The sequence below is a fragment of the Balaenoptera physalus genome (genome assembly GCF_965194825.1).
Source record: "Balaenoptera physalus genome assembly, chromosome: 3".
In the NCBI taxonomy this organism is placed as follows: domain Eukaryota; kingdom Metazoa; phylum Chordata; class Mammalia; order Artiodactyla; family Balaenopteridae; genus Balaenoptera; species Balaenoptera physalus.
In genome coordinates, this window is record NC_138890.1 from 149,293,250 (window position 1) to 149,308,241 (window position 14,992).

The following is a 14,992-nucleotide window of genomic DNA, read 5'->3' on the forward strand; positions in this document are numbered from 1 at the left end:
ACTGAACCTGCGCGTCTGGAGCTTGTGCTCCACAACAAGAGAGGCCGCGATAATGAGAGGCCCGTGCACCGCGATGAAGAGTGGCCCCCACTTGCCGCAACTAGAGAAAGCCCTCGCACAGAAACGAAGACCCAACACAGCCATAAAAAATAAATAAATAAATAAATATTAAAAACAGAGGCTAATTATTTACTAATCATGGGTGTACATTAATTTTCTAACCTTTTAGGGAAGAGTTACCTATACTTTTCTTAAATATCTGTGAAGATGTCTTTATTTTAACCTTGTCAACTAATATTCAATGACTTCTGTTGCCTTTATGAAGATACATCAGTATTTAAATGAACTGTCATTCAATCCTTACAATAGCCCTGTGAGGTACCTATTATATCTGCCTCCATTTTTAATGAGCAGTTAAAGCTTAAAGAGGTTAAAGACATTTGATAAAGGCTGTCCAGTCCGTAGATGACAGTTGGGCTCCTATCTTCTTACCCTGCCTTGTCTCATTCCCCACCTGATCTCCCATGAATCACAGAGACCTTTGCCCTCTGGGCTGCCACTGGAGAGCATGAACGTGGCTGTGCGTGTTTCTCAGTGTCATTTGTTGGTGGCATCCTAAGGAACATTGGAAGCCAGAATGGCTCAGGCCGGTACATCACAAACTTCCATGCAGTTAAGAGTGAACTTGTGTGATCATCTTTGGCCTCTTCCCTGGAGATAGCACTTAATGCTTTAGGTTGCATGGAACGTGTCCTCAGTTGTCTGTCTCTCGAAGTGTAAGCTTCTCATTGACGGGGTTTATGTCCTGTTCCCAGTAATGTTTCTGATGCTGCCAGTTGTTTGTCCCCATATCTTCTTTTGGGTTTTGTTGTAATTTTGTCTGTGGGTTTTGGGTTTGGTTATTCTAGTCTGTCTCCTTTTATGGGGAATTTGGGGAGATTCAAAAGCAATACCATCAGTGTTTCCCTCTTCCCAGAATCTATACACCTGATCATTTACGGAGCCGTTCCTGATCCTCCAGAGCAGCGGTCCCCAACCTTTTTGGCACCAGGGACTGGTTTCGTGGAAGATACTTTTTCCATAGACGGGGGTGGGGGGAAGCGGGGGGGGATGGTTCAGGCGGTAACGCGAGCGATGGGGAGTGATGGGGAGCGGCAGATGAAGCTTTGCTCGTTGGCCCCCATGCTCACCTCCTGCTGTGCGGCCCGGTTCCTAACAGGCCGCGGACCCATACCGGTCCGCGGCCCAGTGGTTGGGGATCCCTGCTCCAGAGTACTTCACTCCCACCTCCTTTGGACCCCATGGTACCAGATATCTTTATCTCATAATACCAGTGACCCTTGCTGATTCTGTGTAAGTCTCCTTCTGAAGGCAGGGGTTGCTTTTTAACTGTCTTAAATCTCCAGTACCTAGTTCAATCCTTGGCATATAGATTTCCTCAATAAGCATTTCTTAAATGAATGAATAGACAAGATTTTGCTGCAAATAGGTCCCATACCCGGAGGAGTAAACTTGTTACCCTGTGCAAACTACCCAATAATAGCAATTACAGTACCTCTCCCATAAAAAACAAGTCATGGGATTTTCACTCAGCTTGGCTGTTGCTAACATCTATAGCTTGAAAGAATGTCCAAGGGGTTTATTGGGGTGGGGGGAGGAGGGGAGGGTGAGGATTCAGAGATGTGTTGTCTTAGAGAAAGTTAGATTGTTTTCTGTTAGCTACCCCTGGGTGTTAACTTCAGGTGCCACCAGAGGAAATTGCCTGAAGTCTTCATAAAACTTTAAGCAGAGGAGTGGGTGAGGACATTTATGAGGAGTAATGGGGGAAGATGCAGAGAATACGGACCCAGGTGGCCATCCGAGCCGTGGTTTGCACGTTGCTCTTACCATAGTATCAATGGAGCAGAGGTGTCTCTGGTGATAAACGACACCATGGGTGGCGTCCTCTTGTTTGACAAATGAGACCTGCCAGTACTTAGGATCCAATTTTGTACCTGGCCCAGTTTAGTTTTTCTAGGAGATAGTAGCTTGGGTATGTGTTCAACAGAGAAACAAACTTTGCAATTTATCCCCTTTCAGAAAGCTCTTTGATTGGTCTGGGAAAACATCTCCTGCTGAGAGGTCCACTCCCCGGTGACAAAATATCTCAGTGATTTGGCCCTGGGATCGGAAAGTGTGAACATCACGGAGATGGGATACCTTAGCAGTCACCTTTGACCTTTACCTCACACAGGCATTTTTTGGGTCACTTAGCTATCTAATGTCACAAATAGCGTCCCCTCCTCAATGACAGGCATCGTGTCTTGCTCATCTTTGTACCTCCAGTGCTGCTTCTGGTACATAGTAGGTGCTTAGTAAATGTTTCTAGAGTGAATGTGTTTGTTTTGAGACTCTTATTTTTCTGGAAGGAAACCACAAAGAAAAGTAAAGAGATCTATGTGAGGACAGATGGAATCTGTTTGGGGAAGAATCAGAATGAAGATCCTGGTCACAAGTTAAGTGCATTTTCTGGTGTATGATGTCACATGACATCACATCATAGTACATCATGCCATGTCATGCCATGAAGCATGTTCTCTAGTTGTTTATCTCAGGCCAAACTACCCAGTTATAGTGTGGGTGCACACCAGCTCTGTGAAACCAAAAGCCATGATTTGTAGCATCGCCAATTTCTGTGGTATAAATACTCCATCATGGCTGATTTCAAGCCACCCACCGTATTAGCTTCCTGTGGCTGCTGAAACAAATTACCACAAATTTAGGAGCTTAAATCAACAAAAATTTATTCTCTCTCAGTTTTGGAGGCCAGTAGTCCGGAATCAGTTTCACTGGGCTGAAGTCAAGGTGTCAGCAGGACCACGCTCCCTCTGGGGGCTCTAAGGGGTCATCTGATCCTTGCCTCTTCTAGCTTCTGGTGGCTGCTGGCATTGCTTGGCTTGTGGCCACATTACTCCAGTTTCTGCCATGGTGGTCACGTTGCCTTCTCCCCTTCTGTGTGTATCAAATCTCCTTCTGCACTCCTCTTCTGCCATGGTGGTCACGTTGCCTTCTCCCCTTCTGTGTGTATCAAATCTCCTTCTGCACTCCTCATAAGCATTTATATATGATTGCATTTAGAGCCCACCTGGCTAATCCTCCCATCTCAAGATCCTTAACACATCTGCAAAGTTGTTTTATTTTTTATCATATAAATTAACATTCACAGACTCCAGGAATTAGGACCTGATATCTTTTGGAGGGCCATTATTCAAGCAACCATACCTCTATTTAACAACCAGCTCACCAAGTGTCTCATTATTTAGCGAATGGTTCTCACAGCAGGTACAAGGGGGCTCAGGACACCACTGAACGTAAGCTTCTTGCAGGAAAAGATTGGGGCTGCTCCTTAATTTGTATCTTCTACGATCCTCAGTCTGGTACAAGCCAGTATGAGCTAGTACTTAAAAAGTACTCCTGAATTGTCTAGAAGAGACCTTAGTTACAACCCAAAAGCTAGTTAATGTAAAACCACGTTGGTTGTTTATTTCTAGGAAAAACCTTCAGTTGTAGAGACAAATAATTAAAAGCTCAGGAACATGGTCAAAACTTGTAGCTTGGTGAGAGGGTTTAATGGGTCATGGCCAAAATGTACACAGTATTGAGCGCTTTGGAAAACTGACATATCTGCAATGATTCAGTTTCTGAATGTTCCCCTCAGGTCAGATTTTCCAGTCCCGAGTTTTCTTTTGTGTTTGTTTGTTTTCGTTTTTCCTCATGTCCTTTGTCTCATCCTCCTCATGAGACTAAGCTCGTTGGACAAGGATTGTGTGTTAGGATTCCTCATTACCCCTGACCTTCTCCCTTCTCCCTCTCAATTCTGCAAGGCTAGAACAGTACCTTGAACTTAACGCCTCCATGATTATTTTGTTCTGTACCAAGTCACTGAGCCACTCACCAAAGTGAAGTGTGTGTCTGTGTGTATGTGTGTGAGACTGCTGAATGAGTGAAAACTTGCACAGGCCTTGTAGTTTTCTAAAGTTACCAAGTCCTGTATCATATTGGTATCTCCTTTGGTTCCAGCGCCTGGTTGGCACAGGTTGTGTTGCCTGGGCCCTCATGGGAGGCCACAGTCCTGGTGCCAAGAGCAGTTTCAAGAATGTTGGTCCCACATCCCTCTAGTCCCGGAACATACCATGGCCTTCTGCTCTCTGCTGCTCCTGTATCTAGTGACCTCGCCCCAGTTCCCCTCTCCCTGGGTCAAGGGGGGAGACGGTGCATGCAGCCTGTAAAAGTGGTGCACTCTGAGATGCCCTCCTGGTCTTTTGTGGGATCCAGGGCATTGACCAGACACAGCCCCTTTTATCAGCCTTCACAATCTTGCTTCTGATCATCCAAGAAAGAGGAAACACATTAAACATATACTTTATGTCGGCATTGGACTACTTGGTTTATGACATAGCTTTCTATTTAATCCCCTTGACAACCTAGCCAGTGGGGCCTTATCCCCATTTTATGGATGATGAGATTCATGAACGGCCAAGGAAGTGAGTCAGCAGGTACATAAAATAGTTGGGGAATGAAGGTGCCTAATGAATATGGATGGTCAGTCAGTAAACCAGGTATTATAATTCCCACTTTACAGAGAATGCATCCATAGTCCAAAGTAGTCCAGAATGTGCTGGATTTCTCTTGTGGGGAACCCTATCCCTACCATCATCTATAATTTCGGGCATTATAAGCCAGCTCACTTTGGCTTCTGTGCTCAGCTGTGGTCACCTAGGGATCAATATTGCTGTGTTCCTCTGGGTCCCAGAATCTTTCTCCTGGGAGACCCTATTTCACACTGGTTGGAAGGGGGTCGTATTTTAGAGAGAAGGCTTATCAAACTGTGAGCAGTTACATATGCTGTTCATAACTCTTTTAATCCCAGAGTTTACTAACCTTTATTTCTTGTAACTCCAGGAGATAGTGGGGTTTTTTTTCAGTGTTATTGACATAAAATTGACAAAACTGTAAGATGTTTAAAGTATAATGTCATGATTTGACATGTATACATTGTGAAAGGGTTCCCCCACTTAGGTAATTAACACATCTGTTAACCGTACATACTTACCTTTTTTTTTTTAGTGAGAACATTTAAGTTCTACTCTCTCAGCTAATTTCAATTATACAATACAGTGTTATCAACTAGAGTCATCATGTCATATATTAGACTCTCAGACTTTATTCATGTCATGACAGAAAGTTGTACTCTTTTATCAACCTCTTCTTATTTCTCCCACCTTCCAGCTCCTGGCAACCACTTCTCTATTCTCTATTTCTATGAGTTCGACTTTTTATTTTTTTAGATTCCACATATAAGTGATACATACCATTTAGTATTTATCTTTTTTGGTCTGGCTGATTTTACGTAGCATAATGCCTTCCAGGTTCATCCATGCTGTTGCAGGTGTCAGGATTTCCCTCTTCTTAAAGGCTGAATAATATTCCATTGTTTGTATGTATTATACATACCACTTTTTCTTTTATATACATGCATTGATGGACACTTAGGTCATTCTCCTACCTTGGTTATTGTGAATAATGCTTCAGTCAGCATGGGATTACAAATATGTCTTTGAGATAATGACTTCGTTTCCTTTGGATGTATACCCAGAAGTGGGATTGCTGGACCATATGTTCTAGTTTTAATTTTTTGAGGAACCTCCATACTGTTTTCCATGATGGTTGTAGCAATTTACACTCCCATCAACTTCTCTTTTTGATAATAGCTATCCTAACAGGTATGAGGGGATAGCTAACTTAACAGGTGTTAGGTGTTAGGAGGATATGCCTAGCAGGTGTGTGAGTTTCAGGCAATAGCGTTTAAATAGACTACAACAGGAATGGCGTTTCCTTGAGTTTTACAGGGCAGGAGCCCTCCTCAACACGCTTGGCCAGGAAGACTACAGATCCTTGACCACTTTTAACAGTATAAAAGCGAAGGGTAAGTTCTTTTTGTCTAGCAACTGGTACTGGGACTGTGGGAGGCTAGGCGTCTAAATTTGTTGATATGACATAAGCTGAAGGATTGCTTGCTAAAAATATTACCTTCTCATGCCTGAATTTAGGGATTCTTTTATAAAAGAAGGTTTCTCAGATTCTTTTCAATCCTGCCTTCTGTGAATTCTTTGCTTTTTATTTTGGACGTGATTTGATCCTGTAATAGCTGGAAAGAGGTCAGGCTGCTTTGAAGGACTCTGGCCATCAGTAGTCGCAAAGTTTTACCCATCATCCAGTCTTCCATTCCCAAAGGCAGTTAAATCTACACAATGCTCATTTGAAATCACATAATTTTGATCTTTTACTTATTTTTTTGAGGTATAGTTTGCATAGAACATTATATTAGTTTCAGGTGTACAATATAATGATTCGTTACTTGTATATATTTCGAAATGATCACCACAAGAAGGCTAGTTAATATCGGTCATCATACATAGTTACAAAGAATGTTTTTTCTTGTGATGAGGACTTTTAAGATCTACTCTCTTAGCAACCATCAAATATGCAATACGGTCTTATTAATTATAGTCAGCATGCTGTTCATTACACCCCTATGACTTATTTATTTTGTAACTAGAAGTTTATACCTTTTGACCTCCTTCAACCATTTCACTTCCCCCCCGCCCCAGTTTTAACCTCTTAAATAAAATGAAGATGTAGCTGAGATTTGGGCTTGGGATGGGGTTTTGAAACTGCCCTTGGCACCACAGCTTTGTCATGGAATTGGAATGACAAGTAGCACTCTTGATATTAACAATTACAAAGTTGGAAGTGACATAAATTGATGTACAATAAAAAGGATTCCAGTTTGTAGCAGGCAAAGTTTGGCTTATCAGGATGCCTCTTCATTGTCAGACAAATCGTTCTTCCCATCTTTCCCTTTCTCTATTCTTCAAGGAGAGATGGGAGAGACAGCTTTTGGTTTTTGGAGATTTGGGGCAGGTTCCATTTTTTGTCTTCCCTTTGAGCTTCAGTCTTTTAGCTTCAGATTTTGTTCCTTGTTAAAATATGCTTCCTCCGTGGAGGCAGTCACAAAACTGTCCAAGCCGTTTTCAGTTTAGAGCAGTGGTTCTCCATCAGCTCCTTTCTCCAAGGCAGTTCTCAACTTTGGTTGCATGTTAGAATCACCTGGGGAGCTTTGGAAACTTCTGGCACCTCCGTCCCACCACCAGGAATTCAGATTCAGTTGGTTGGGATGCAGCTGACACTAGGACGTTTAAAGGCTCACCAGGTGACTCTGATGTACAGCCGAGCTAAGAATCAGTGGCTTAGAGGAAGGAGCCAGTGGAAGTTTAGATGGGGCTGGAGGAGAAGCATAGGGTGTTTGGGTAGCTTGGGAGTAGAGACGATAGCTAGGGAAGAAAAGCAAGGAAAGAGCAGAGAAGAGAAAGGCACAGACAAGAAAGCTGAAAGAAGGAAAGACAGGCTTCTCAGATCTCACTTTTGCTAGATTGGCCCAGGCGGAAAGCTTCCCTGCCATTCTAACCTGCTCAGTTAAACGATTTCCAGCTGTTCTAAAGCTGCCTGATGCCAGGAGATGAAGGCATCAGAAATTGAAAGAGAGCTACAGGTTAAGATTGCATGTTGGCTGATTTGGCCTTACACATGGACAAGTAAGTCAAGAGCTAGGAGCAATCAAAATTACTAATTACAGATGTGATTGTGTTTAGCGTAAAACTGAATTTTAATTTTTTTTATTTTTGTTGTTTTTTTGGATCATAATCAACATCTAGTTTATTGTGTATGAATTATTTAATGCAATAATCACAAAAACTAAATTATTATTACCCTTCATATAACTCAATGCATTCATATATATATATTTTTAACATCTTTATTGGAGTATAATTGCTTTACAATGGTGTGGTAGTTTCTGCTTTATAACAAAGTGAATCATCTGTACATACACATATATCCTCATATCTCCTCCCTCTTGCGTCTCCCTCCCACCCTCCCTATCCCACCCCTCTAGGTGGTCACAAAGCACCGAGCTGATCTCCCTGTGCTATGCAGCTGCTTCCCACTAGCTATCTATTTTACATCTGGTAGTGTATATATGTCCATGCCACTCTCTCACTTCGTCCCAACTTACCCTACCCCCTCCCCGTGTCCTCAAGTCCATTCTCTACTACGTCTGTGTCTTTATTCCCATCCCACCCCTAGGTTCTTCAGAACCAATTTTTTTTGTTTTTTTTTTTTAGATTCCATATATATGTGTTAGCATATGGTATTTGTTTTTCTCTTTCTGACTTACTTAACTCTGTATGACAGACTCTAGGTCCATCTACCTCACTATAAATAACTCAATTTCGTTTCTTTTTATGGCTGAGTAATATTCCATTGTATATATGTGCCACATCTTCTTTATCCATTCATCTGTCAATGGACACTTAGGTTGCTTCCATGTCCTGGCTATTGTAAATAGAGCTGCAATGAACATTGTGGTACATGACTCTTTTTGAATTACGGTTTTCTCAGGTATATGCCCAGTAGTGGGATTGCTGGGTCATATGGTAATTCTATTTTCAGTTTTTTAAGGAACCTCCATACTGTTCTCCATAGTGGCTGTATCAGTTTACATTGCCACCAACAGTGCAAGAGGATTCCCTTTTCTCCACACCCTCTCCAGCATTTATTGTTTGTAGATTTTTGATGATGGCCATTCTGACTGGTGTGAGGTGATACCTCATTGTAATTTTGATTTGCATTTCTCTAATGATTAGTGATGTTGAGCATCCTTTCATGTGTTTGTTGGCAATCTGTATATGTTCTTTGGAGAAATATCTATTTAGGTCTTCTGCCCATTTTTGGATTGGGTTGTTTGTTTTTTTGATATTGAGCTGCATGAGCTGCTTGTAAATTTTGGAGATTAATCCTTTGTCAGTTGCTTCGTTTGCAAATATTTTCTCCCGTTCTGAGGGTTGTCTTTTGGTCTTGTTTATGGTTTCCTTTGCTGTGTAAAAGCTTTTAAGTTTCATTAGGTCCCATTTGTTTATTTTTGTTTTTATTTCCATTTCTCTAGGAGGTGGGTCAAAAAAGGATCTTGCTGTGATTTATGTCATAGAGTTAAAACTTAATTTTTAAAATAGAGAGTTACATGAAATAGCTAAAGCCCCTCTCCCTAATCCTGCCTTCAGAGATAAAACTCTTATCTGATTGTTCTTTATTCTTCCAGATTTTTTGTGCATTTTGATATTTGCACGTATGTATTTGTAAATATACACATATATGCATACATGTATAGATGTGTGTGTGTATATATATATGTGTGTGTGTGTCTGTGTGTTTTGTGGTTTTTAGAAATAGGTTAGATTATGCTGGGGTAACAGACAACCCCAAACCCAGCTGAACACGACAAAAGTTTATTTCTCACTCCCGTATTTTGTGCATATTGAGGGGATCTGCTCATTATAGTCACTTCAAGATCCCAGTTGCTGGAGGTTTGATCTCAACACTTACTTTCAAGATAAACTTGGGAGGGGGAATAGAAGTCTGAGGCACATGCTGGTATGTAAATGCTCTGTTCTGGAAGTGACGCATGTCACTTATGCTCACAACTCCTTGGTCATAACTAGACATGTGACCCCACCCAACTTAAGGGGGCCAGGAAATTCAGCTTTCCATGTGCCTGGAAGGAGAGGAGTATGGACATCAGTGAACAACACAGTGACTACAAGTGTGTATAAATACTCCATATCTATGTGAACATACATAATTTTAGAATGAAAAAGATCTAAAGAAATAAATGTGTATATATCACTAACAGTGAAAATGGAGTCATACTGTTCTGCAACTTGGTGCTTTTCATGCAGCAGTATACCTTGACATGTTTCGATGTCCGTATATGAAACTCTTGCTTATTCTAAAGTTTGCACAGTAGTGTGTTTATTGTATTTGTTGATTCATCTCTCCAGTGTTACCATACACCAGGCCCTCTGCTGGGTGCTGGAGTGAATACCATGGACATGGCAGCCCTTGCCCTCATGGCGCACTCTGTGCAGCCTCTATGTAGCGTATCTACTGTGGGTATGTACCGCAATCTGTTGTCCTGTTGATGTCCTTATTGTTCGGGCATTTAGACAATACAAATAATGCCGTAGGCAACACCACTGTGCATATATCTTTGGGCACTTGTGCAAGTTTTTCTCTCTCGCCAACAGTGGGGAATAAATTGTGAATGCTAGTGGTTCTCTACATGCCCAGAAAGATTCTATTTATTGTAATGGAGGCGCCAGTGGGACTCTGTACAGTGGGGCTTTCCAAGTGGAATTTCCAGGTGCTTGTTGCTGGGCTATTCCTCAGTTTACTTCAGCATTTAATTGCTACCGAAGCAGTTCGCCTAAGGTACTTGGTCCCTTCATTCTCTTCAGCCTTTACTTCAGATGGTGGGGGAAACATGGCAGATTTTCAGAGCCCTCCCTGTTTGGGCTGCAGTGGCTCTTACTGACTGAGAGGGAGGGGCTCTGAGAGGAGCGTTCTGCATCCCTGCTGGACCCCTGCATCCCGGCTCCCCTGCAGAGAGCTCTAGGAGTTTGTTTGCCCGCTGCTGCTCCTCTGCATGGCTTCCTTCCTCGAGTCCTCCCAAACGTGCTTCTGGATGACACTTATCCAAATGTTTTAACATCTTTATTGGAGTATAATTGCTTTACAATGTGGTGTTAGTTGCTGCTGTACAATGAAATGAATCAGCTATATGTATACATATATCCCCTCCCTCTTGGACCTCCCTGCCCCTCCATCTAGGTCATCACAGAGCACCGAGCTGAGCTCCCTGTGCTCTACAGCAGGTTCCCACTAGCTGTCTGTTTTACCCATGGTAGACACTTATCCAAATTTTTGATTAAAGACAGACTGTTCCCTCATTTTAGTCCTGTGAGTAGATTTTTTCCCCCATATTAAATTATCCATTTCGTGTGATTTAGGGGGTCTGGAGAGCTGTAATTTGTTTTTGTTTCTGCACTGTCTTTCCCAGATTCCTCTCGTGTATTTAGTGTCCTCCATCGTAGGGCATTAGGTGCGGGTGACACTTTTTAAAATTTTGTTCCCACAGAATGTTATATTAAGGTTGGTGTATTATAACATAGTGAGACATTTCAAATCGCTAAGCTTGCCAGCCTAATGATTCTCTTATCTTTACTGCTAGGGCAGTGCCGCTGTAAGCACACCGAGAGCCAGGGCAGATGCTTACAGAAAGGATTTACTTGAATCTTTCAGCCCATGGGTCCTATCATGTTTGCTTTAGGGCTGGAAATATAGAGAAAGTTCTTCCCAGCTTTCCTCTGCTATGCCTTTAGAGTTTCCAAATAAAACCCAGACTTTGCTGTACATGAAAGTCTGTTCTTACGACTGGCTGCCCGAAAGTAACAAACTTTTCAAGTGTCTTTTTTTTTTTTTTAACATCTTTATTGGAGTATAATTGCTTTACAATGGGTTAGTTTCTGCTTTATAACAAAGTGAGTCAGTTATACATATACATATGTTCCCATATCTCTTCCCTTCAAGTGTCTTTTTAAAACATTTAGAACTTTGTAGTTACTAAAAGCAAGATGTAAATATCAGTGTCTCTGGGAGGAAAAGGACATCCTTGGAGAGCTGTCCCTTGAAGAATATTTCAAGCTGCCAATGAAGTTATTTCTGGAGCTGAATTTCTGACAGGTGACAGCCCGAGACGTGATTCATAGAATTGGAAAGTGCACTGCCTTCTTGCTTTTCCTTCAACTTCTGGGGAGCTGGCCCATTGCAGACTCTGAGGAAAATATTCAGGTGTGCGCCTCACATGACTGCCAAACCAGAGGCTGTTGAGAGAACCTCCACAACATCTGTACGGGCAGCTGCTGCCTGTTCTGCTACTAACGTGCCACCTACAGCAGCAGGTCCGAAGGGCAACAGAGTGTGGGAAGGGCATCAACTAGGCAGTAGGCACACCACTCTCTACCTGCACCGCGGTCTCCAATCCAGGGGACATCACATACTTGGTTTACTTGATTGAGTGGCTGTGCTGTAAATTGAGAAGAAAGTACAGCATGATGAGAGTCAGCTCATGCACCAGGCTGGATCCAAAGAAACAAGGTTCTTTCCAGCTTTCCCCCCCTAACCAGGTGAGTGCCCTCAACTGCACTCTTCTTAAATAATAAGGATGCTTGAAGAGACAGCTGAGTCTCTTTTCCCCCAGGAATTCTTCCTTGACTCTCCTAAAAACACATATCTGTCCTCTCTTGAAACTTTCCAAGTCTGTGCCACACTCTGACACTTGTTTACATGCTTATTTTATTGTTCCCCTCGTGTTCCGTGCATCAGCCATGACTCCTCAAGGACAGGTGTGCTCAGAGGGAGAAGAAATGCATTACACATTGTACTAGAGAATTGCTGGGCTTCGCTGAAGGATCATCTGGTCAACCTTTCCCCCAGTTATGAATATTGAGTTTATTTGAGATGGCCAAGGCTGCTTAGAAGTTAATCTCCACCTTTTCTTCCACACTAATCTTTCACTCTTTCTGACAGCCCCTTCTACTCCGATCAAGCCCAGATATTTATTCTTCTCTGCCATTTCTTTCTTTGGGTCTTAAATCCAGTTGTTCCTCTAGTTTCCTATTCCCCTTCCCCAGTATCTTTTTAAAATTGTATCCTTCCTTCAAGGTTCCTTCTCGGTTCCACTCCCCCTAAGAGGTCTGCATTGCTGATTTTGTCCCTGATTATTAACACCGATGATGGTTAGTGCTCCATGACGATTGGTCTTGGTCAGGTTTTACATGTGTCTTTTCTCTCCTGGTCTAAGAGGTCAAGACTGTATTTACTACTGCTACATTATTTTAGAGCCCAGGGTCATGCAGTAACTAATTATTGCTGGTACCATCTTGCTAATAGTACCAGACTTTGAGATTCATTTAGAAAAGGGCCCTGTTTGACAAACAGAATATTCTCTAGAAGTCTTATAGTGAAAATACAATAATACATTGAGTTATGGATATCGAGTTGAATATGAGGATAACATACGGAGCTTCATGTGGAAATGTATTAAATAAGAAGAAATTTGGGTAAAATTGGGTAAAATAGCTCAATCTAGTCTCATTTTGAAAAAGTCAAATTCAGTTTTAAAAAATGATTAGACAGCCTTCCACTTATATCAATGCATAGTCCATCCAGATGCTAAGAAACCTACCTGCCTAAAACTTCTACTGCTGGATGTTCATTAGATTTCTCAGGATTTTAAACTATTCAGAAGATTGTTCTTAAGAAATGAAAAAAACAGAAGTTTATTGTATACAACTTTAATTCCTAATTGAAACAAATAAGAACATTTGACATTTTCCTTTAAAAATTTGAACAGCTTCTCATTTTGTGGGAATGGACATAGAAATAAGATTATTCTTCATTTTAGACACAGTAGAGATATATGTGTAGCCATAATGGAGGAAAAGAGGGATGTATTCATTCAACAGAGATTTACTGAGCACCTGCTAAGTGACAGGTAGTGTTCTAGAAAACCAAGGTAAGAATTCATACCTTCCTAGAGCTTCCATATTGAAGAAGATAGCCAGGAAGTAAGCATGATAAATATCTACTTTGTTTGATGGTGATCACTACCGAGGAGAACAACACAGCAGGCAAGGAGGGAAAGAGTTATGGGGATGATGAAGTGGATAGGGCGGCCGGAGGGCTCAATGAGAAGATGACTTTGAGTCCAGACCCATGGAGATAAGGGAGAGAGCCATGAAAGTATCTGGGGAAAGGGTTCCGTTGACTGAAGGAACAGTATTTGCTGAGGCAGAAGAGTGACCCGTGTTGAAGGTACAGCCAAGAGGCCAGTGTAGTTGGAGTTGAATGAGTGGGGTATTGGGTAGCAGGGGGTGGTGGTAGAGATTCCTAGGCCCTCATAGCCATTGTTAGGACATTGCCTTTACTCTGAGGGAGCTAGGGAGCCATGGCAGGCTGATTGAGGAGTGCAGTGACATGATATAACTTATTTCACCTACCGTGATGAGAATAGACTGAAGTGGGGCAAGGCAGAGGGCTGGGGAAACCAATCAAGAGACCACAGGATGGAGTTAGTGGACCCTCTGAACTGGAGGGTCTTTGTGTCTGAGTTCTGAGGCCAGGGAGTGGATAAGATGCAAGTGAATGTAGCAGAAGGATTGAGCACACACCAGATGTCAAGGAAGGGCCTCTTCATAGTTATATCATTTAAATCTTGCAAAAGTCCAGAGAAAGAGAGTGAGGGATAGATCTAGGGGATGAGAGAGGGAGGGAGCTGGGGGTAAGGGAGAGGGAGAGAATGAGAGGGAGAGAGATGTCCCTCGTTTTACAGATAGGTTCTGAGAGATGAAGGAATTGCCCAAGTTCACATGGTGACTGCTGTGTTGAGTGGGAGTGAGGAGCAGGAGAGAGGGACTGCGGAGGTGACGCCCGGGACACCTGAGGGCGCAGTGCACCTTGCTTTGAAGGGTTGCACGCATGCAGGGTGATGTCTGAATTCCTTCCTCTCCAGGAAGCAGAGCTCAGGTATATCCCCTGCGGGATTGCCTTCCTTCAATCCTCCTCTGCTACCCTGCCCTAGGATGAGGTCTGGGGGCAGCCAGTCTCCAGAGCCACCCTGCCTTGTCCTTGCAGGGGCGATTCCGCGGAGGAGCCTGGGAGAGGAAGGCCCTTCATACCTACTGCAGCTTCTGTTCGCCATTTGCTGCCTGCCTGTGAAGGCAGCGAGCACAAGGGCCCAGGCACGTATTTTGGGGAGTTATAAAGGAATCTGAACACTTGGCCTCTGCCCTCAAGAACTTTTTAGTTTGGGGGAGGGGGGAAGATGGAACACCAAAAATAACCCAGCAAAGAAATAGGAAGCTGGTGTTCTCCTGGGTCCTTCAGAAAGGACAGCCTGGGGCCAAGGCTTCCGTGCCACTCCCTTGTTCAGGACTGCAGTCTCTGGGGGCAGGAGTAGGGGAACAGAGTGAGGCAGGGGAGGAAGGGGGGCTGCACC

The 14,992-nt window shown here is 42.8% G+C and overlaps 1 protein-coding gene and 1 long non-coding RNA gene across 2 annotated transcripts in view; both read left to right on the top strand.

Annotated features, from left to right (window-relative positions):
* LOC309656903 overlaps positions 1–11,407 on the top strand; it is a 30,221-nt gene extending 18,814 nt beyond the window's left edge. The window contains exon 2 of the long non-coding RNA XR_014261597.1: positions 181–11,407. This is a non-coding gene — a long non-coding RNA (uncharacterized lncRNA). The remainder of the gene's footprint in view (positions 1–180) is intronic.
* The window catches only part of ADAMTS12 (ADAM metallopeptidase with thrombospondin type 1 motif 12), a 405,596-nt gene that overhangs the window by 104,006 nt on the left and 286,598 nt on the right, over positions 1–14,992 (top strand).